This window comes from Neopelma chrysocephalum, unplaced genomic scaffold (genome assembly GCF_003984885.1).
Source record: "Neopelma chrysocephalum unplaced genomic scaffold, ASM398488v2 Primary Assembly neopelma1_22b, whole genome shotgun sequence".
NCBI lineage: Eukaryota > Metazoa > Chordata > Aves > Passeriformes > Pipridae > Neopelma > Neopelma chrysocephalum.
This window is the reverse complement of record NW_020897690.1, coordinates 26,893,571-26,918,259: the sequence shown is the minus strand read 5'-3', so window position 1 is coordinate 26,918,259 and position 24,689 is coordinate 26,893,571. Positions and strand designations below refer to the sequence as shown.

The following is a 24,689-nucleotide window of genomic DNA, read 5'->3' as shown; positions in this document are numbered from 1 at the left end:
GAGTGAAAGAGAAAGAGAAGGAGAGGAAGAGAGATCAAGCAGAAGATAGTCACAACTCTATGGATCCAGTGACATCCCTTGCTCCTTCTTCACCCTGGTCTTCTCAGGGGTGGGAGTCCTGGAGTCATGCTGGGGGTACCATGGGTGTATAGTCCAAGTTTCAGGTGTACACAGGGTTGTTGCAGATGTTCTCAAAACTTTAGGTGGCACGTGTATGACTAGTGTTTCCTTTCCCAAAGTCTACCACAGTGGGATTTTTTGTCTGGATGCATTAACCAAGATATGCTAATCAAACCTCAGCTCCACTGAGCATTCCGTATTAGCACCTTCCTGTTGTCAATTTATGTCTTCTGTGCTTATCTCAAGTTCCCACTGTGGTGGCTTATTCTATGGCAAATTCCTTCTGTGACCTTGACAATGTTTGAGATAATTTAGATCTTTAAGTCACTTACACATGGCATTCAGACATTGAAAAGCTGCCTTCTCCACACAGGCTGCTTAATTTAAGTCCCTGAGATCCCGCACATAGCTGAGAAGAGGAGGATTAAAGGCATGCACCTTGCTACCTTCAGATGGCCCTAATACCCAAGGGAAGGATGATGGGGTTAGGTGAAGTATTGATACTGGGATATGGTTTTGCAGAAATTGGACCTCTTGGGTCTATCTACATCTCTTTAGATTTGCTTGTTTGATTGAAGGATTTCTGAAGCTGTAACTTCAGTCAGACTGCTATGCTGTACCTCCATAATCAAAAATGCTAGAGAGCAGACATGAACTTTAGAAGCAAAAAGAATTTTTCTGAACTTTCATATCACATGTCTTCAAAGTTAGGTTTTGAACCAAGGAAAGTGGTCTAAAATCTAACAAGGTGCAAGGATTCCCCTTTGTGGCAGTTTGGACCTGACTCCCTGCCAAGTCCCCAATACCACAGCAAAAGCTCTTCCCCCCCTTCTTCCCACAAACACAGGGGAAGGAATTGGAAGGGAAAAGCCACCAAAAAAACCAAAATGACAAAACAAGAGCAGTATATATATATATATATTTACATATATTACATTTATATACAGTTACAATACTATATACATATAAAAAGAGAACCCCTAACAGCCCTAAAAAGAAAAAATAGAAAAAAAACCCCAAACCAGATATACACAGTCAATAAGAACTAGCAAACAAAATCTCAATTTTTTCCTTGAGAAAGCAGAAATGTCCCAGCCCACAATTACCACATCATTCCACTCGAACTCTTGACAAACCACAGGCCCACACCCCCACACCTGGAGGAGCAGCAGGAAGGCTGTTTTCTCCAAATCTACCAGAAGAGAAGAAGGGTTCAACCCCCTCTCCCCTTCTTATTTATATGTCTGCTTATGTAATGAATAGGATGGAATACTGGAATATAGGTATTTCCTTGGTGTCGACCTGGTTGCCAGGGAAGTCCTAAATCAAACCACTACACCCTTTTACAAATTTATAATTTGTCTTGAATAAAGTATACTCAGTGATGCTAGGTAGGATCTTCAACCTGTTCACCTCAAGATGTATAAGGAGAATCACAATATCTCATTCATAGTAAATACCTCTTATGAGCAGAAAAGTCTCATACACTACAAAAATTATTTTTATAATTTATCTGCATTTTCTGTTTGTCAGAGGAAAAGAATAGAGTATCTCTCCCCCTCCCTTTCCACCTGCTCCTTAAAAAAAAGGTTTTTTTAATCACAGAGCAAAACTGTCATATCACAGCTTAGAAAAAGAAACAGCTGAATCTAAACACACACTGAACCCCCAGAAATCTGGGTTGATTGAGAACTGTATTTTCTAGATTTCTTGTAACTGCCTTTTAAATAAAGAGGCAGTTTTGAACAACAACAAAAAAACATTTGGGTCAAATAGACTGTTGAAATAAAGGTGCAGACAGCACTGCTTTTCCTTAACCCTCTAAATGTTGCTACCACTGTTTCTAGTGTTTCTCTTTATCATGATAAGGGCTTTAAATTATATACTACTAACACCTTCCTAATTTTCTGCTTTTTTTCTTTTTAATTTCCTAAAGCTAAAACTAGTTTTGATCCTATCCATCTGGTTTATCTCATTATAACTGTCTGATTGGAATTATCTTCCCTATGGTTTTACTAAGCCCATATATTACTTTGCCTTCGAGAATCTTCAATCTAGTATCTTCACCTTCCTTCTTTCTCATGCTTTTTTTTTTTTTTTAAATTAGCCTATGAAATGGATTTAGGAATGATATTTTCTTATCATCTGAGAACTGAAGTAGGCTTTATGATGCGTCTCACTGAGTTTGCACACAAATGACATCTTTACAGGCAGCAATGAATGTAAATAAACTTCTTAAGCACTCAAATCTCTTGCATACTAAAGCAAACAGAACACAGTGTGTTTGTTTGTTTTTTAAGCGAATGAAATATCTATAAAATTGACAGCAAATACATGGAGCAGATTTATGTAATTATAGCTTGAATGTCAGACAATAATGTAATCTATAGTATTTAAGTTAAATTAGCATTAATGCCAATACATTTGTCACCTTGTTCCCTTAGGACTTTGTTCAGAAGTTACAGAAGTCAAAGGAAAGAAATTCATTGACGTCAATGAACTTTGAATTAGATTCAGGCTGTTTACTTGTTTTGTCTGCTCTGGTACCTAAGAAAGCACTTTTTTCTCTTTCAAAGCAATAAGATCTTTCCTTCACAGACTCCAGTTCTGCATACTGTCAGCATAGACTAAGCAGCTGACAACATTTCTCAAACCATGATATTATGCTAATTTCTGATGCAACTGAAAGCAGACTGCATGAACAGAAGGATTTGTGTTGTAGATCATCTGTTTGTTTGCAAAGATACATTTTTTCAATTGACCAGTGTGTTGAATGATGGCTTTCCTGCCAGTGTTATGTATCATATATAAGTGACCCAGATTATAATAAAGTGGCAAATTTGAGTAAAGTGTTTGTGACACAAGTATCTGGCCTTTAAAAAAAATAGCAGCTCTCCATCTTCCGAAAATCATGGTAGGTTTAAAAGTACCTAAAATTAGATCGTCAAAAACCTGCAAAAAAATAAACCAAAAACAAAGCAAAAAATTCAAGAGTTTAGACTAACAAGTTACTATACATTTCTGCAAGAGACACAATGTATGTCACAAATATTAATTGCCATTCAATATTTACCTTTTTCCAGAAATGATGAGCAAAAATCCAACAGCTGAATATAAAGAAGGACATGTATGTGTCTTGCCATTAGAAATGGAAAAAACCTGGATAGAGTCTTGGAGACACAACTCATATTTTATAGAGCATATCATTGTATTTGGTTGTTTATGAAACACAGAATGGCATGACAAATGAGGTGCGACACAGCAAGTCAACTTTAAAATAAAACAAAACTCTTCTATTTCTGGATCTGCTACTTTGGTCTATGTCTCAACAAAACATATCCATAGGAATGGAATGATAAAATATTCAATGCATTTGAAATGTCAAGGGTTGTGGCAGTTCACCTAGAGTTAAAGCCAGATGGAGAGAAGTTTGGTTTTCCAACTATAAAATGATTTTAGTTAGTTCCCCATGCTTAGTTATGGTTTAGAATAGCATTCTAAAGAAGAAAAAAAGAAGAAGTTGAAAACAATTACATACATTTATGAAAACATATTTCAGGTCACTGATGTTCCGTGGGTCATCAATACGGAAGGCTAGGAATTATTCTTAAACATATTCATTTTGTAGAATCAGTTTATATGCCAACAAAATAACGTAACATTCAAGATGACAGATATTCAGTTCTTAACTACATAAGTGATATATTACAGCAAAAAATATAAGGAACAAACAACTAGTTTTGGATGTTTTACGTGATGTGATAAATATTGCCTGTTATGTTTTAAATTTATACAAACCCCATGATATAAGTGAATACTGCCCCCAATAATTTTTTACATAAGTCTCTCTGATAATGGCATAAGATGCAAATTATTCAATTGAAATTATTAGTTCACTTTTGTAAAACCAGTTTAGAACTAATCATGCTGTAAGAAACCTTAAAAGTACTTCAGGGTAGTTCTACTATACTGCATTTGATCTGTGAATAGAAATCAGTTTTAAGGATTTCTTTCTCTGCTCTCTTGTTTTCTTGTATTCATAAAAGTAAATATAGAACATAATAAAAATGAGTATCAAAGCACAACACTATTCTTCTAATATAAAAATGCCACATTTGAAAACTGCTATTTAATTATTAAAAGTAATTGAATCTCTTAGAAGCTTGCTCTCTGCTATGCTCCTGTGAAAGCTGTAGGCTATAATACCTCTCTCTCAAAACAGTAGCATCCTAGGAAGTGCTTAACCAAACGGACAAACAGTGAGTCAGAAGCATTCTGTCGAGAAGTCTTCAGTTAAGACTGACCATTCTGAGAAACTTGAAAAAAGATTTCCCAGTTTTGCAGACAAATCTCCAGGCCTTTGTGGAAGACAGGAACTTATATGCATACCCCTTATGTTCCTAAGTGGGTTTGGTTTTCAGGGTTTCTTTGTTTGTTTGTTTTTGTTTTGAGATTATGGCCAAATTAGCAAGAGATCTCAGGGGAAAGTCAGATACAGACCAAAACTTTGATATCTCTTCAATAGAAATGCAGAACTTGTCAAGAGCAGTCACCTTATCACTCTACTTCCAAAATGTGAAAGGTAGTTATAGAGAACATAGAGATTCCTCTTCCACAAGAACAGACAGTGGCAGAACAAGAGGCAATGAATGCAAGTTGGTTCAGAGGAAATTCTATTTGCATATAAGAAAAAAATCTTCATTATGAAAAAATTAAACATTACTATGAGTAGTCCAGAGGTGTGATGCAGTCTCCCCTGCTGGAAATATCAAAGACTTGGTTTGACAGGGCCCTGGATAACCCAATCTAAGGTCCTATGTAACCTATGAAGGTTACACTAGATGATCTCCAGAAGTTCCTTCCACCTTAAATCTTTCTGTAATGTTACAAGAAGCAACATTTGTTATCATCCAGGTTACCTAAGTTCTTTGTGATGGTGGTTTTTGTTTTTACATTTCAGTAGTAGCTAAACTACCACATCTACAAGAAACTTCAAGAGTAATCTAGACCACAAACTTGTTTTAAGGCAGCATCAACTATACTTATTATAATACTGATGATCAGATGCATTATGGCTCAATCTTAAAACCCTTACTTGACAATGCCTTACAATCATTACTGCAAGGAAACTCTTATATTCCTTGCACCTAACTCAAAACTTTCTCACTGCAATTTAACCCTATTACCTCTTTTCCAATCAGCTGTGCACACAATTTTTATTTTTCTTAATCAGTTTTGAGTGTATTTTATAATGTCCTCCCTCTGACTCTTCTTCAAGCTAAGCAACACCTTCATTCTGCCTTTCCTGATGGGCACTGGCTCTAGATGTTTAAAATAGGAAAGCTCACAATTCTTTCTATGGAGACAGCTATTATAAAAGACTTGGTGCATAGTGCCTTCCTCCCCCCACCTCTTCATTGAAATCATTGGAAATTAGCACATAAGTGCTGCTGTAGAAATCTGTCCTAAATATAGCAATTGTTCAATGCAATGACTGGATTTCTTTGTTAACTCACCTTTTTGTCTTTGATGTCAGAACCTTAAAAGGAATATTTTCTTGTAGCAGAATTTGATATCTGGATATAGTGTGGGCACTCAAAGCTGACATTTTATGAAGGCTCTCAATCTGACATAAATATGAACATTTTAATAATAGGGAAACAAAGGGAAACTTAAATGAAAGACTACTTGAGTTTTGTTTAAAAGGTGTGACCTTTTAAATAATAGATACACAAGTTTTTCTTCTTTTCTATTCTTTTTGTTACTTGTGATTGTGAATAAGTGGAAAAAAACACACTCCAAGAGCTCACAATCATTCATATATGTAAACATTATCTAATGTAGTGTTAGCAAGCCAGGATAGAAATACTGCCATAAAGTACTAAGAGCTGCAAATGAGTCAATGTGCTGTAGAACCGAGTCTGAAATCAGAATCCAAATGCAAATCCTTGTAGGCTATTCATAGCTTTAAGCTCAATAATTATTAAAATTATTTCTAGGTATTTTAGCCTATCGTTAATTCTAACCTTGTCTAATTTTTACTGTGCCATGCAGAGAGGTGCAGAAAGTATGACCTAGATTGAATAGTTCAAAGAGAAAGAACACACAAGGGACACACTGATGGTAGCATCCTAATTAGAAAATGAAACAGTTAAGCAGAGATGAAATATTTTTGTTCCATAACAGAGAAATTGTTCTAAGCATGTATGGCAATGTCATCAATCATCATCTCTTCCATGGAGAAAAATATTGGCTTATAGTGTTCAAAATGCTGATGTTTTTCCTTTCTCAAGAGCAACATTGGGACATATCTATTAATTTTATTACAGATCAGAAATGGAGGCAGCACAAACCAGAAATTTAAATAAGATTAAAAGTCCTAGTTAAACTGACAAGAGACAAGAAAAGCAGTTAAAAATTACACTGAATATTCCTATATGTCAATGTAAAATATAAAAAATAAACCCACAGCAATTCTTCTTTGTTTCTTTTGTAATCTAACAAAAACTGCCTTGTACTATGTAAAAAATATTCTTGTTTATGAAGGATTACAAAAATATTTTAGAAATGTGGCGAATACAACAAAAGCATATTTATTAAAGTGGAGAGAGCCACTAGATATTATTTGCATTGTGTTTATCAAACTGGTAACCTCCATATGTTTGACAACCATTAGAAAAACACTTGGAACTTATCTGCAGAAAAATTATCCAATAAATCTCTGTCTCAGCATATAGCACATCCTATCGTAAAACAAATATTTTGGGGGTCCATTCCTGCAAACTGATGAGTATTTAATGCAAGCTGCTACAGGTTTGAATGAAACTTGACAATATTCATGGATAACAGAAAATATTTTCCTCCTAACAACACAGTAATAATAGGTGAGAGAATAATTTCCTATTACCAATTGTAACATGGCAAGACATACAAGTACAATATCATTATTACTGAAGCATATGGAAGATTAAGAAGAGCAGGAGCTGCAGATCAAAGCAGGGTAATTATTCACAGCTGACTGTTTTGCATGACATCTGAGATTGTTGCAATAGGTCAAAATCCTAAAGTAACTACAGCAAAAAGAAAAAAAGTAATAATAAAGAAAATCCAGTATTTTAAAATAGGTGGAAAGAAGGGATAATAAATAAATTAATAAATAAATAAATTTCCTTCCAAGGATACAGCATCACATCTAAGCTATTTGTATAGAATTAGGATACCAGTCTGTATGCTTAATGCCTTCCAGAGGGGAAGCAGAAAATAGGGGACACAGAGAGGTCTCCAAAGATATTGTTTTCCAGTTCATTCAATTCACTAAGAAATACAATAATAAGAATGAAAGTCTTGTTATATTTTCATTTAATCATTTAAATACATACCTACACTGAGGCATACACATTATCCTTCATGAGGTAATAATTTAAGTGGTGGAAAAAGCACAATGACAAAGAAGAAAATGCAGAGCTGGAGAATATTCAGAGAAAAAACCCTGACATTTGGCTAGAAAACAAGCAGCACTGAAACTCAGTAACAAATATGAGCAATGACTGTCAAGGTGTGCAGGTAGGAATCCTTTCTGTAATTAGAAACAAATATTTGCCATGTATTCCCCAAGTAGCTCAGCAAAAGACGCTGGCCAGAAGCAAGCTCCAAAAAGCCTCTGATCAGCCACTGATTCACACTATTAAAAAAATAAAAAAGCTTATTCAAATTGCTCTTCATGGTCAGAGGGTTAAAAGGGTTTAGGGAGAAAGGAAAAGGAAAATAAACTAGAGCACAATCAAATGACTTATTGGTCCAGCAGTTGTCCCCCAGTGAAAAGTTCTACTGTTTGCCAGACCTCCAAATATCATACAGATTAATAAAAAAAACCTTTAATACCCATTAACGTTTCCACAATGTCAATATATTAATCAAATCAGTGACGAACTCTCCCTGAATAGTAAACTTAAACTTTCTCACTGACTCACTTCTGTTGCTCTTAATGCACGAATGGAGGAACTGCAGCTAGTTTCTGGATCTTACCATCCTGTGATTGTCCAGGAACTGTTGTTTGGAGCTGTATTAGCAAGTTGCATGGAAAATGTCCCTTTCTCATATCTCGAGAAATCCTTACAGTGCAAAGATACACAGTGAGACTGAAACAGAATTTCGTCACCTGACAAAGACAATAAGATCACTCCCAAAACAAATCACATCATCATCATCCTTTAAGAACAAGTAAATTGCAGATACATATTCCCAAGGACCCACTCAGAAGCATTGCCTGGCCACACATTCAGGAAATGGACTAGTGTTGGGCAGTCATTTTTGATGTCTGATGATCATTTCAGTGTCAAACAGAATGTTGTAGTGTAAGAGTGACAGAACACTAGGTTCCAAGCTATTTAAAGGGGTTTTTTCTTGCTTCCATCTATTAGCATCCGTTTATTCTTTCTTTTCTACTACTCAAAACCAAAATCATCTTCATCACATTTTCTTGTCCCTTTTTTAGTGCTGTCATGCTCAGAGCATATGATTTGGATTAAAAAAACCCCACAATGTCAAAATACCAAAAGGTACCTAATTTTTCAGTGAATGGTAAAATAGAACTTTCAGTTCTTTTAACTTCATCAATATAATTAATTGCTACTTACTTACTTTTGAAGTTTGTATTTTTTCCTGAAAGAACACCAATAAAGCAACATTTTGACCAAGTCTTTATTACAAACAAAGCAGTAATAATGAACACAAAAGGAATTATTATATCATAATAATGAAAGATTTTTTTCCCGCAGTTCTTTTGCTTACCTGAATCAATCATTGATTTATTTTGATTGTTGTATTTATAAATACAAAATACATACAACTTTTGACCCTGGACATCTAAAAAACCCATCTATTTGTGAGTAGCAATATCAATGACCCCATAATTTAGAAATCTTTAAAGATCGGGGGGAAAAACAATAAATGAGGCAGGGAGTTGGGCAGTTGAATGGTTTCTAACCTTCATTTAACACGGATGAAGCTAGACATAATGTTGAAACTTTAACAGTCCCAACTAACGTAATGAGAAACAAGACTTCTCATGTTATATTCATGTTATTCTGTTTAATGAAAAACACTCATACATTAGGAAGTGATCTGTCAGACTTGTACTACTCTCATTGTAGGCTTCTTCAGTGAGCTGCATCTAAAGAAACAATTACACACGCAATAAGGCCTTTCTTTCCTCAATTTATTTTACCAAATATTCATACGTGAATACAGGACATACCTAAAAGACCAAAAAGTAAAAAATATAACCTGAAATAATTCATAACATACAAATAGATTAAAAAATATGAGGAAATTTCTGGATGTTCTTCTAAACTATCATAAATATCTCAACAATGGTTGCCATCAACCATCTACTGTTCCACATAATATTAAATTTTTTGAACTTAATCTATCTGGCAAATATTTAAGGAATTTGACCCAAAAGTTCTACTTACATAATATATTCTAAAGCTGTCACCAATAAAATGAAAAAGGTTCAGTTAAAAATATATCAAATATGTTAGACACTCCTGAAACCAGAACAGAAAAAAGAACATTTCTTCTGAAGTAGTTTGTCTTCCTTTCCCAAGCCTCTCTGTTCATAGAGCAACACTCATGTGGTATATGCTGTGCTTTAATAAAAATGAACTATATCGTTATTAACAAAAGGAAGTGAACAAATTTTGCTTTAATAAAGAAGGTCATGCATAAGATTTTTCAACAATTGTTTTGGTAATGACAATCTTTATAGTCCTTGCAAAGCTAAACCATTTTGTGGATTTATTGTTCTGAAGGGCCTGTTGCTCATGAAAATTAAAAGCAATTTCCACTGGTAATAAAATCTACTATAAAAATACATTAGATGTCATTTATGTCTCAAGGTAAGAGCCAACAACCAAGTCCCAGCACTACCTTACTTGCTCCTCCTTTTGTGGCTTGAGATACTATGCAGTTTGAGACAAGAGCCTGAAAAGCAGGAGTACACTTTTAATGTTACTCATCATGGAAAATTGTAGGAGCTTTTATTTCTAAAATAACAACAACAAAAAAACACCACCAAAACTCCAGTCACCCCAATTAATTTAAGAGCATTTTCAGCACCTGAAGATGACATTCTGTTTTGAGGTAACATTGCTGGGATTCAGTTGCCTGAACATTAGTACCCAAACGTCTTTTTAGACACCCTAAAGTAACTGAATATATTTACATTAGACTGGTGAGCTATGTTTTCAAAAATATTGTTTTTCTTTTTAAACAAAAAAAGGAAACAAGTGTGTGTGAAGTTCAGTTGCCTGAATACAGATGTCTAGCATCACTTTGGGATAACCCACCCAGCCTTTGGTTCTTCCAGGATGGTGCAAGCTGCTTATCATATCTGCCAGCTCATTCTGATGTCTCAGGAAGCCAATATCTCAGTGACATTTTTTTAATAAACATGAAAAAATGTTTTTGTAAAGTCTTTGGAAAAGATAAAAAGGAACTTTGAAGTATTTGAAATATGAACTAGCCAAATATTAAACCTTACCTGAAAGGCATGTCATGAAAAAAACAGTTTGTAATGTATTAAATGGGCATAGATTTTGTATTTTCTTTCCTTGCAGTTCTGAATATAGGTTAAACCAAAAATAAGAAAAGAGAAAGTAAAACATTAGATTGTGCACTTCGAGTCACCTAAAACTGAGAGATTTTGTTCCTTTTATTCTGTATATGTCTCTCTAAGCCAATGGAGATTAGCTTGGTTGGTTAGAGCATGGTGCTAATTAACACCAAGGTTGCGGGTTTGATTTCTTTATGGGCCATTAATTTAAGAGCTGGACTCAATGATCCTGGCAGGTCCCCTCCAACTTATTATAGTCTGGGATTCTGTTTCCTGAGGAAGTCATACTATTGTTTTTTCCAAGATGTACACCTGAAAACAGAATTTTCTGTCAGTATTTCATTGCTTCCTTCTTCTTAAATGGTTTTGTTTTGTTTTGTTTTCTTTTTTCATTAACTTAAACAATATCTTTTACAGCACTTGTCCACTTCTTTTACTGATGTCTACCTGTAGAACCTACACACATCTCAATTACCTCATACCCCATACTTCTACATGTATATTTTTTTCACAGCTCTTTCACTGTTATCATGCAAAGCTGCCATGATAATCCTGAATAAGTAAGCATAATAAGGATGAAAAAAGGTCCTTTTATGGCACCAAGTGGGATGCAATACAAGATTACAACACGTAAAACCAAAGTAAAGACTGGACAAAAGCTGATGACACAATTTGAAAAACGTATGCTTAAGACTGACAAAGATTAGGATAACTTTATCTTTACTGAAGCTTTAATAACTTCACTGTAGTTACATCAGAAACTCAGCAATTGTAACACAAAGAACCCACATTTATTGCTTTTTAAATATTTGGGGTTTTTTAAAGGTCTCATTATTTTTTAGCCTACCGAGACCATCAACTCTAAAAGATGAATCCTTACAGGAATCTAAGACTGATCCATGTACACAACACTGTATCAGCATGAATCATCCCTAAACTGACAATTCACTCTGCTGTCAAGAATTTAGTAGTTGCTTTTTCACCATTGATGCCAGGTTTAAGTAGCTAAATAAGTGAAGCAATTTGTCTTTTTATAACTTCATTAAAAAAACTCTTTTTTCTCTTTCTGATTCCTGAAATTTTTAAAAGAAAATACTGATATCAAGATTACCAAAATTCAGTACAATATTTCAGGTACAACTGAAAAGGAGAAATGTAAATGAAGTGTAAGTACAAAGCTTTCTGTTCTCTATTCCAGTCTTCTATTTAGTCTGAGAATGAAAAGGAGGCTTGAATTTAGTGGAAACATAGGATTATTGCAAAGCCTTCCTGTAGCAAGTAGAAATAAACAACTATCCCATAACTTCAGAAACAGAACTCAACCATTTAATGGAAAGGTTTATGAGATATGATTGCAAGACCAAACCCCATAGTGTGGACAACCCTCTATAAGCCCCAAATAGTATTTATTTAAAGCCATTAGAACAGAAAGCAACTATAATCAATGATTGAAGAAAAACTTATGAGTACAATATAAATAGAAATTGTCTACACCTGTCTCCTTCTTCCACTTCAAGGAATATGTCCTGATTACATATCCACAGTCTTCTGAATGTACTACAGTAAAAAATTGTAGGATATACATCATACATACACTGTGGATCTGTCACAAGTTGTAATTTTGTTCTTTACACTTCTATGTGCAGAGAACATTCTCCAGAAATAAATATTTTCAAGAATGAAATTACATTACAAAAATATTTAGTTCATTTAAATTTACAATCACATCCTAAGAGTTCAGGCCTGCAGATGTTTAGTTTTGAAGTGAAGCCATTTGCCCATATAGTGCAATCAGTTTACATGTGTTACAGTTCAGTCATTGTTCGAGTTGATGTCTGACATAAATGAATCTTTCCCTCTCCCAATGTTTAAATTTTCTTTTTTGTTATTTATATGACAATACTACCATAACAAGATCATTCTGTGCTCATGCAAAGCTTTCCTTTCATGATGCTTTGAGAAGCTTTAATGTCACTTGTATTTTCCTCTTTTTATGTGAAGATTGAATATCCAACTGTTACCTTAATTAAGTCTGCCACAGGCAAAGATCTGGCTTTATGTACCTGCAGAGAGAACTTTCATGGTACTTTAATGACTAGCTATAGATTGAGCAAAGTGACTCAAGAGGCAATGTAAGCAAAAGCTTAGCTCAAATGAGTGCCAGAGCTGTCAATTTCCAATTAGGAGACTTGTTTGTCTCTCATGACAGTGAACCACCACAAATTACTTGCTTTAGCACTGCTGGTTAATCTTTTGCCACCTGACAGATGGAAGTAAATCAGCTGACTTATGTTAATCACTTCCAGGAAGAGAGAATATTTAAATCCTGGCACAGTTTTGCATCTGTGATGACAGTATTAGGAGATATCATAACAACAACCCATTATTTATACGTAAGGTGTCATTTGAAGTGTGGTGGGGGAGGTTGTGGAATGACTGGCAGGGAATGTGGAGAAAATGAAAGGCATCATTCAGCATTTTTTCAAAAGCTCTCCCACTTGAGGAGAAAGCTTGTGATTGTTCATCTCTTGCGTATTTTATGTTTTTACGAAGCTGAACTCAATTTTCAGTGAGATCAAGTTTTTATCCTATATATATATATATATATATATATATATCAAGACATGCATACAGGTGTCCTGAAGAGATATTTTACAACTTATACCCAGCAACAGTATCAGTGACTAATAGCTCAATACACCACTACTAAAAATAAGAAAATAAATTTGGCACTACCAAAAAACCCTGAGATGAATTCTTTGCAGAAAACTGGAGAATAAGTTTCTTCATCAAAAAAAGACTAAATAATATTTGAAAGCTTAAGAAATATCTATTAAGACCTTTGTCATGTAGCTCTAAAATCCAAGCTGATGTCGTGAACCTTGGACTAATGCCTGGTATCACCTACCAATGTAAGAGTAAACTGCATTTCAAAGCACAACAAGACTGATTCCCATTTTGCTTTTTGCAATTTTCCCTTTTTGATACAACTATATAATAATTTGGAGAACAGCTTGGATTTCCAAGGTACTTTTTGTTCTCCTAATGACTGCCCTTTCCACAGGATTAATACTACCATAATTGCAGTAAGTTATTTAATGGATATGGGTTTCAAACACTTTTATTTATTTCAAAATCACATGTGATATTATGTAATTTAGGATAAAAGATAATAGGATCATTATTAAAATTTGTTCACACTTTAACTCAAAATTCAAACTTCCACAGTTCATGGCAGGACTTTAAATTTTGGTAAGGAGAGAAATTAACCTCTTCTGGGAAATGCCATTAAGGGGTGGTTAAGAGGCATATTTTTAATTTTAAAAATAGAAAAAAAGTTCTATAGCTATAAAACACAGTTTGTTATTCAGATTGTACTCAAGTAAGCAGGTTTCATTTTACTGTTGATCATTAACTTTACCAGCTAGTGCTCATGAAATATGACACAGTTTTAAACTGCACTATCCCCTTGTATCATCAGCACCTTCCTACTTACACATACATTTACTCACTCCGTTTCCCTCTATGATCTTACAAACCAAGTTCTACTTCACTGAGACTGCAGGATAGGTGCACTCAGGGGCTGGATTGAGATTACATGGACATTAAAAAATTCAAAACAGCTCCTGAACGTTTCTAATGTATTTTAATACACTTATAGTTCGTACCTGGCAATGTTTGGAGGAGGTCATTTCTGTGCTTCATGGTTCTTATTTTTTTTCTATGGGCTTCAGAAATCCTTTTGCATATAGGTAGAATTATCAGGAGTGCTAATTAAAAAGATAACATTATTGCATTCTGAATTGCATATGAAATTATACTAAGAATTGTTAGACTACCCTTCCTGACCCCATATTTTTTTTCTGACATTTATAACCACTTTCAAAAAGAGTGTATTGTACTCTGGCTCACAAGTCTAACTTGCTTGTTTTCCTTCTACCCACTTGCAGAATCACACTGGGTTAATTATCATTCCTGTTGCCAACTGCCAGCATACATTCCACTTGAATGAGTAGAGGGGATTCTGCAGAGCTGTTTAACTAAAATAATAGGCCACAGAAAAACATGGTGTCAAATACCACTTCTCAGGTAATTATCAACTTTCTTTCATGTTTTGTTGATATTTTCATTGCATGAAAAATGTTGTGTCTTTAAAACATAATACATCAAGTTTTGTTTTACATTGCTGTTTACTCACAGAAACACATATTTTTATTAAAGGCTGCTCTTTGGCTTTCTGCCTACACAGCTGATTTTTTTTTTCCTGGCATATTGCGTACATAAACAGTAAAAAATCTAACATTCAGATAAATCAGTTAAAGTGAATTACAAAGTTACAAATTATACTTATTTATGACCTTGTTGACCTTCAAATTGCCAAAAAAACTTACTGCTGTATCTAACCATATACAGCTCATTGTATTTCAATCAACACACATAAAAAATTATGTAGAAAACCCTGACATTAAACACAAAATTCCTCAAGCTGTAAATAGTGCTTCAAAATTTCCTTCTCTAAAATGGAAAAGATTTTATTGCTTAAAGGTGATATCTCGTGTTTTTTTCCCTTCAAAAGTCCTGTCTGCACTGCCATATTTTCCAAAGGTGTTGTCGTGAACTATTACAGAGATCCATATTTTACCTATGTCCTTAAATTCCAGCTCCAGCAATACAGAGAGTTTAGCAGGAAAGATAACACAAAGATCCACCAATACTGAGCTTTCAGGTGGGGTCATCACATGGTATTCTGCTGCATTATATTCAACTTAGAAAGCTGACATTTAAAAGGTGCGTAAACACAAATCTCAGTAGAATATCTGATTATTACGATTCATGAGTAATGGGAGAAAAAAATAGCTGAACCGAAACACTGGGAGTCTGCCAGACTGAGAACTAGAAAATGACTGAAGTGAAATAAATAAGGAAATAAACTGAAAATGAAAATATCACCTTATTACCATGAATAATGTCATTATAAAATGTAATACAAAGGATTTCTGTGTGATGGAAATAAAACCAGCTGGAGTGTTCCATTTTTTCCACTTTATTAATATGGCTATTAGAATGTCTGATAGCTATACGTACTAATGTTTATGAGTATGACTTTTGAGTTTTAACCTATTTCTTTTGATATGCCTATAACTAACTATAGCTTTATGTCACTAGAATGTTTATGTCACAGCAAGACCTAGAGGGGGCAAATATCTCCTTTTAAATATAATGAAAAATGGGAGAACTGATAATATGGAAACTGATAATAGAGGAACTATGATATAATTTCAGCTTGATTTTCTCAAAGAAATTTTTCTTGACTTGATAAAAGGGAATTAAGCATCCTAGAAAGTAAAATTCATCTATAAGTAATTTTTGGTGAACAGAAGCTGAAAGTTTCAATATTGACAAGACTAGTAATATATCAAAATTCAAAAGGGATTGAAGCTCAGAAAATACTTTACAAATTATTATTGATAAATGCAAATACAATATTTTCACTTATAAAAATGAAGTATAGAGAATCAGATGCACTAAATTTAGTAGACATAAATATACATACATTTATAAAAAATATATATTTACAAATATATAAAGTATATAACAAGACTCGGAAAACAAAGTTAAATTAATGGAGTATGGGTCTTCCATGGTCTGCACTGAGTATGAATTTCTATCCATAGGAAAGAAACTTTGAAATATAGCAATAAAAAATAATTCATAAAAACAGCAAAATTTGTATTTCTAGACATAGGAAAATTAAAGAACACAATACTATGCACATGAATATACTGCTGGTTCATCCAGCAGGTTTTGAGAGAAAATATTAATTATTTTAAATATATAATAATTTTTTTTTTAAATAGTACCATTAAAATTACCACTGTTAAGATGAAAAACATCTGATATTCTTGGTCACAGTTTAAAACTACAGTCTGATTCTCACAGAATGTGATAAGTGGAAATTCACAGAATCTGTGTTACCTGTTGTTGAAACGAATGGCTTGTCAGCAGATGCAGAATTTTAGACTAGCATTGCAGTGAAGAAGGTGAATATATTGTGAAAAATCTTTTAAGTTGGCTCTTTTTCAACATAGCTGCTTACCATTTCATAAGAAATGAGTTTGAATTCTGTTATGATTGTGATTTTGACATCCATGTGGAGAAAAGTACAACAGTTGAGTGGAATACCACAGAGATCAGTACTGGGACTTATTTTTATAATTTACTAGTTTCATTAAAAGCATACTGAAAGATACGAAGTCAACCTATTTCTTCCCCCCCCCCCCCCCCCAGATTTGAATAAAAACAAACAGGAAGATATCAGACCTAACCTACTCACATAATTTAGTATTTTGGAATAGCAAGCAGCTTGCCTTCAATGCAATTGCTTTAATATTAAATAAAGAGCAGCTGTATACCAGGAGACAGCTAATAAACAGAGCCCAGATAAATATCCCTAGACTGCAATATATGAAAACAAGACAAAAAAAGCCTATGGTATGTGAAAATAAGTAAGAGTTGCTATATTATTATGTCTGAATAAACAGTCAGTTTACAAGTAACTGGATAGATAGACTAGAGAAGCATTATTTTTTTTCTGTATATGCAAAATCAAATATGGCTGCATTAAAAATAAATTTCAATCACAAATAAAAGAGCACCAAAAATAGAGGAGACTGATTTCTCTTTATACTATAGAAAAATGTAAGATATGACGATTTTTCAAAAATCTATTCAGCAATTGTTTCAAGACAGTCATAGGAAACCAACACAAGAAAGCTCATTTAATCTCCATCCTTCATCCTCAAGACCCATACCAATTCCATTTTTAAAGGAATATTTCTATGACTATTCCAAGAATATTCTAAGAATTCCGAGGTTTGTGTTTCTAGAATCTCCTTCAGCAATCTATTTTAACACTGTTCTTTAATAATATAATGCTTTCTGCATGTTTCATCCAAAGATTCCCAGCTAGAATTTAGTCTCAATACCTCTTGTCCTATTTGTCAAAGTCACCATAGAAACTCCTACACTTGTTTTCATTGAAACAGTGCAATATTTGTACTTTTTCAAAAAACACACATGCAATGGGAGGAAAGAAGGAAGGAAGATGGAAGGGCTCTTCCTTTGGATAAATAACTGCAATTTATTCATATCTCTCCCTATAAGCCATTTTAATAGATACCTAATTATATCTTTGGTTCTGCACGAGACTCTTCAATTATATACCTATCCTGAGATGCCCATGGCTGTAAATAGCATGCATGTTTGCATGCAAAATAAATACTTCCATGGACCATTTTCGGGCTGTGAAACTCAGTGACTTGCACAGCTAAATTGTTAAAATGGCTGTCATATTTTGGCCCATCGAATTACCATTTTCCAAAACAATTTTGAAGGGCACGAAAGGAACAATGTCCAGTAGGGATTCTGGATCCAACCATTCTTTTCTGAAAGGTAGGAAGTGGTATAATGATGTGATATGAGCCATTTTCTGTCACTTGTTTCTCCTGACAGAGTCCCTCACATATTTAGTTTACACTTAGCCTGACCACTGCTGAGTGAAGTGAACGGATTACTGCATTTCTTTCAGAGACAGAAATATTGTCTTTTGCATATAAAGCAAATTTGAGCATGATGCTATGATTTCACATCCAACTTGTGATCCTTTGTAGCTCTTCTACCTCTTTCTTAACAATGTTCTTAAGGAACTGAAAAATTAAAGAAGAGAAACCCCCCCCAAAAACAACAACCAAACAACCAAAAAACACTAACCAAAAAAACCCAAAAAACCCAAACAACAAAAGGAAGTTCAGGCTTATCTTGAATTTTAGCCAGGCTTTCACATACTTGATACTACCAACCATCTCTCTGTTGCCTTGAATTTAAAAAATATACCATCAATTCCATAATTCAGTACCTTAAGCAAAATTCCTCAATACTATTAGATCCAAAACAGATTTCTTCTAGCTTTTCACTTGATACAGCCATTATTTACACCATTCAAAATAATGTATTTCAAGTAATTTAGAAACTAAAAATGTGTAAAGGTCCACAATAATTTGACTAGTAACTATTTTTGGAAAGAAACAACAACAAAAAACCACAAAGAGTGACTTTCTATTACTTTTGTGAAGTGTTGGTGGAATTGAATGAGTTAAATTACTTCTTAGGGTGTTGTTTTTACCTCTATGCTTCAGATAACCCAGAGATATATAGACAAAACACAATTTCCAGTGCTATAATACCAAACACTACATCCAAAGCTGATAAAACAAAAATCTGTAGTATTTTTATGGAGGTATTATATCCTATACTCTTTTGGGACTCTGCAACTGAAGAGGTCAGAAAGGATCCACTGTTAGACCCACCTAGACAGCGACAAACTGGACACAAAGGCTTCCCCCCAGAAGGGCTGATGAAGGTAAAACATTACAGATTCTAGATCTTCAAATTCTTTGACTTACCCCCTAAATTTCTCATCTTCTGTAATATATGATCATCCCTAATATTTCTTTCTGTGATCCAGAGGCACATTTTCAAACAGATGTTACTAGGCTGAAAGTTCTTCTTTAAATTAAATATGTCTTTGTTCTAAAAAAAAACCTGGATGAACTTCACCCCCAGTAGCTACTGCAAACTTTTTGTATTATAGAGGAGTTTTGTTACTGATTTTTTTCAGGTCCTACTGCTTTGAGTTATGTAATTGTCTAGGCTTTCATGTTAATAGAAGAAATGGTTCAGACAACTGTGATCTTTTTGAAAGCACTTCAGAATAAGTGCTTTTTGTGGAATTAAGAAAATGTAATCTTAAACTTGTAAAACACAGCAAAATTAAGAAAGGTGTGCTCTTAATACAGATTTTAATGAATAGAGCATAATTCTAGTGAGACAGAGTATGATTTAGAAAATAGTGGTTTATATTTTACATTTAAAATTAAAGTTTTCCAGTTAGGCAAGTGAAAAACAGTTCCTATCTTTTAATTTAAATACTGTTCATTCAACCAGTGAATTTTGTCCGTATTTTTACAATAATTCTATTTACAAGTTTATTTACCCTGTCAATTATCACGGCTTCATTAAGCGAACACTGTAAACTCTTCCTACACTAATGTCCTAAATTTTAGTCTCCTTGCAAACTGCAGCAGAAGCAAAGAAAACAATAAAGACAGAACATTAGAAGTTGCATTGAGGCAGGATAATAAGACAATATATATAAGGTTAAATATTTAAAGCAAACAAAAGGAAATTCAAAATATGTATCTTGAAATATTTTATGATTCCATAAGTAGATTCTTTTGATGTTTTTGCATATTATAGTTTGAAAACCACACTGAAGAGAAGCTTTCAATTTGATATGTAAAATATACACTTTGAATATTATGTAAGATTCACTTAAAAAAATTAAATGTTTTATAATTAGGATAAATACGTAAGCAAAGTGATCATTGACATTAAGATTTCTCCATAAGTTGTGAGTGTTTCCTTTTGCAGGAGCACAACATATTTCTTGATGCCAGCTTAGTTTAATTGGATGCTTTTTGATACTGCAGAGCAACTGAAGTGTTTTAAAGTGGTAAGCTGTATCATAAAAGTGCAACTAATATATTTGGGAAGTTGATTTTAGAAAATATACTTTTGTGAAGGAGAGGAAGGCAAGGAAGGTGGGGGGGGAGGAGAGGGGACGGGAAGAATATCTTTCAGTGTCACTGTACCAGGGTAACAAAATAATATGAAGCACAGGTAGGCAGTTGTAATTCAGAATACAAGTAAGCCATCCACAGTAAAACAATCACACCTTTATAAGTTTTCAGAAGTATTTCTAATGAAAAACAATACAATTCAAAAGAGAAAAAACCCCACCAAAATCTATAAAATATCAAACCCCTCTTTATTCTAGATTAATATTTGAAGATATTCATCCTCATGTGGAATTGTGAATACAATTATAATTCACTTCATTTCACAATGAAATGGAAATGATGGTAAACTTTAATGGGAGAAAAAATACCGAGCATTAGGAAAACATAGGTTTGGGGCAGAGCATTACTGTCCCTTGCAAAGGAAAATGTTCATGCATGGTTATGCCTCATTTACTCAAGACAGTTAAATTTCATATAATACAGAGGTATAGTAGAGGAAATACAAACTTTGTACACTCTTAACAGAAGCCATCACTCAGAATATCCCATTTCTAGATATCCATATTGCGTAAACAAATAATCAAATATGCAGATTTGCCAGCCATTTGAAAAGAGCTCCAGGGAGTTCGTGTGATCTAGTGGTGTTGCTGCTGCAGAAGGAAGGAAGTGCAGTGTCATTTAGTCTGAAGGTCTCCACCAGCCCCAGTACCAGCAGAAGTCCAGTTCCGGGTTGTTTTTTTCCCCCAAGACAGATGCAGGTGGAATGGATGGAACGAGTATGACGATAAAATTGTTCCTTCCAGTCAAGACAGACTCAATAACAAGCATTTATCTCCTCACAATATTTTCTAAAATCTGAAGAGAAATCTTTAAACTTCCTTCTCAATTTTATAATCCTGGATTCCTCCTCACTAAAATCAATAACCATCATAGATTTCAGAGTATTTATTATTCTGATTTGTTAAAAAACTTGTAAAACATTACGCTGAGAAAATGGAAAATGTATGTTTCAGTGTTTTTACACTTTTTGTACTTTTGTTCTCAAAAGCATTATTATCTCATTGAAGGGTTCTGTCCCCTAAAGTGTTCGGCTGTACAATATAGCCTCAAAAGGAACAGCGTAATGTGTGAGGGATCCTGACTGCTTTTAAGCTCCAATAAAGTCAGAGCTCATTATAACAAATTTCTTCAAGAAAGAACCCTTATTCTTGGAGGCATGACCTATAGCATAATTGGATAACCAAACAAATTTCAGCGTTAGAGAGAAATTCTCTGAAAATAATTTGTATAAAACAATAGACAGCCTTACCAGGGCAGAGGTTTGGAATGACTTCAAATAGAAAACAATTTTTATGTAGAAATGAAACTGTTCTCTATATTGTGAATAAAAACACACACAAAAAGCATCCAATATGTAAAACTCAATTTCTTATTCTTTATGTACAGGAGAATGTAAGAGTAGGATGCAAGAAGGGATATTGCACAATACAAACAGGGTCTTACATTGAACCATGTCCAGGAGACCTATGAACAAGGAGTTGCTGTTTGAAAGCCTATCCTAAATAAGTCTCAACATTAGAAAACAATTAAAGTTGTGGAGTTATCCCAATGCTCAACGACATTAATCAACTTTACCAACAGAATTCTTCAGCTAGACTCTAAAATTAATTGTGTTCATATTTTTCAATTAAACAAATGAATTTGTCATATCCCCCAGTGCAACCCTATTTTGACAGCGACTGCATGGAATTTTAAGTAAAAGAAAGGACTCTTGTCTTTGAACTTAAAAATTAAAACAAAGGGGACATAGCAAGATGAGTTAATACAGCCGCATCTTTCAAAGAACAGTGGATGCCCCTTTGCATTAATATTTTCAGCTGAAATATTTTGAAAAGCAATGAGAATCACTAAAGGTCGCTGTAAGTTTTAAACCTATCCCTGACATGAACACCCCCAAATTCACCTGATGCAGAAATAAGACAAGAAATTACATTTCCTACCTAAGAAAGACAGAAAAAGATGAGAACTCTGTGACATTATTGTCTGGTTAGCATTAATGTTCCCCAAAAGCTGAGGTCAGAAACTTATTTTTTACTGTAAGCTACCTCACTATCTAATTGAAAACTATCCTTGACTACAGCAAACCAAACAAAAAAATCCAATAACAACAACAAAAAGCACAAGACACCATCCTATCTAGGGTGAAATTCCAAGAGAATATGGAAAAGCATTTGGCACCATGTTTGTAGTCGAATGTTCACACAGATGACTTGGAACTCTTCTCAAAAGCTAAACATTTACAAAGACTTGTGTCATGGTTTGAGATTGCCCCCCCTGAGAGTCAGGGGCTCAGAGGTGATTGGGTGCCAGGGCAGTGTTCCCCGGAGGGTCAATCACCACTCATGTTGTTCGCTTCTGCTCAAAATTATATATACACAGCCACTGGAAGCTGTTGGCATATTTTCTGTTGGTGTCTGCTGCGTGTGGGTGTAGAAGGCCAGGAGGTGGCTGGGCTCCTTTCCCCCCCCAGGGGGGGAAGGAGAGCCCTGCAGCCCCTAACTCTGCCTAGGCCAGACTTAGAGGCAGCATTTGGAGTGAGTGTTTGTGAGGGATGTGACTCACAGCACCTGAGGTAAGAGGAGAGAGGCAGGCCTTGCAGCCAAGCCCTCTTCCCCCCCTTTGCAGTTAAGCTGTGGAGGGGGGCCTTTTTCTTTCCCTCCACTGTAAAGTGGAGAAGAGGCTCAGCATTGGAGCAGAGCCAAGTGGATGGGCTGATAACGAAACAGCTCGGCGCTCGGGAGAAGAATCCCAGGTGAAATTGGAGACAGGCCAAAGGGCTTAGGAGCTGCCCTGCCGAGTCTTGACTGGGGGCAGCCGAAAACTGACTTGGAGGAATGAAGATTCCAAACGCCTACTATGATAAGCTACAGCAGCAGCGAACCGAGGTATGAGACTGAGAGAGAGAGATCACACAGCAGAAATGACACAGGACGAAGGAGAAAGGACTCAAAACTACCTTCTTGGACTTCGTGAGGGGAAAGACTGGAGCAAACAGCTGAAGGTTGGCGAGGGAGTGTTCAGGGGCCCTGAACACTCCCACGAGAGAGAGACTGCATTACATATCAGCCTAAAAGGCTTTTCCTGGACTAAAGTTAAAAGGAGGGGCTTAAAAGGACTGATAGAAGTGTAATATATATATATATATATAGTTGCTTTTGGCTTGTATAGTATTTATTTGTGTAAATAAATGTATATACTTCCCCCTTCCCCTATAGAAGCCTCTGCCTGAAAGTTTTCTCTTCGGTGTTGGGATAAATTGTGGGAAGGGGTGGGGGGAAGTCTGGAAATTGGATTTTGGATCTCTAATGTGACTTGAACTGCCACAACTGTATTATTCCATCATGAAAATCTACAAATAGGTTTGTTACATTTCTGACATTAAACAGTTTTGAAGCTGAACACTTTTGTACTCTATAAAACATTCAATTGTAAACTTCATTAGATTAATCTAAGGTACATATGTAATTTGCTAGAAGTTGTGTAAATTACAGGCTTCAAGAAGCTCATATGTTATATTCCTTCAGTACGTTTTGTCAAGCACATTATTGGAAAGCTTCTTCTTTCTCCCTATATAAGCTTCTATTGGGTATATGGCGTAATACTCAAGTGCCTCCCTACATATATTCTCTGAAGCAAATAGTACATTTATATATTCATTCTTGTAAAATAATGTTTTGGATTTGTGTGAGCAAACTTGCTTCTATTTGCTCTTGTCTCTGAAAAATATGTAACTGAAAATATTTTGCATTTTCTCATTTTCATTTAATTTTTAACACTTTCACTAATTCAGGTATATCAAGAAGTCTCCTTAAACTCATGGAAAGTGAGGAAGGGCTAGCGCAGAGAATTAATATCCTTATTTAATGTACTTCACCAGGTTAAAAGCTGAAGCATAGGTATATAGTTTATACCTATATATAACATCAGTCCGTATTATATGATAGTACAGATATACAGTTTAAGTCCCAATTACCTTCAGAATCCTGAATCATGTGATTCACTGAGGTTGCTAAGACTCTAAACATTGTTTTAGGCTTTATCTAAAGTCCTGCTCAAGAAAACAAACTAACAAAAACCTCTGAAAGAGCAAAGCACCCATGATTTATGAAAACATATGAATGAGCCATTCATGCTCGTTCTTGGAATTAAATAGGGTACATAAGTATTTGCTGCATTTTTTTGTATATATATATGTGTGTGTGTATAAAGATACGTACATTCTTCCTTATACACATGCGTAGAAGGAGGAATTTCTC

General features: G+C 34.6%; 1 long non-coding RNA gene across 1 annotated transcript; it reads left to right on the top strand.

The window, feature by feature from the left end:
* Nucleotides 1-3,845: 3,845 nt before the first annotated feature.
* LOC113966915 lies at nucleotides 3,846-23,636 on the top strand. Its single transcript, XR_003534010.1, has 4 exons — nucleotides 3,846-3,857; nucleotides 15,756-15,760; nucleotides 22,679-22,682; nucleotides 23,435-23,636. It is a non-coding gene; the product is annotated as an uncharacterized LOC113966915 (long non-coding RNA).
* The last annotated feature ends 1,053 nt before the right edge of the window (nucleotides 23,637-24,689 follow it).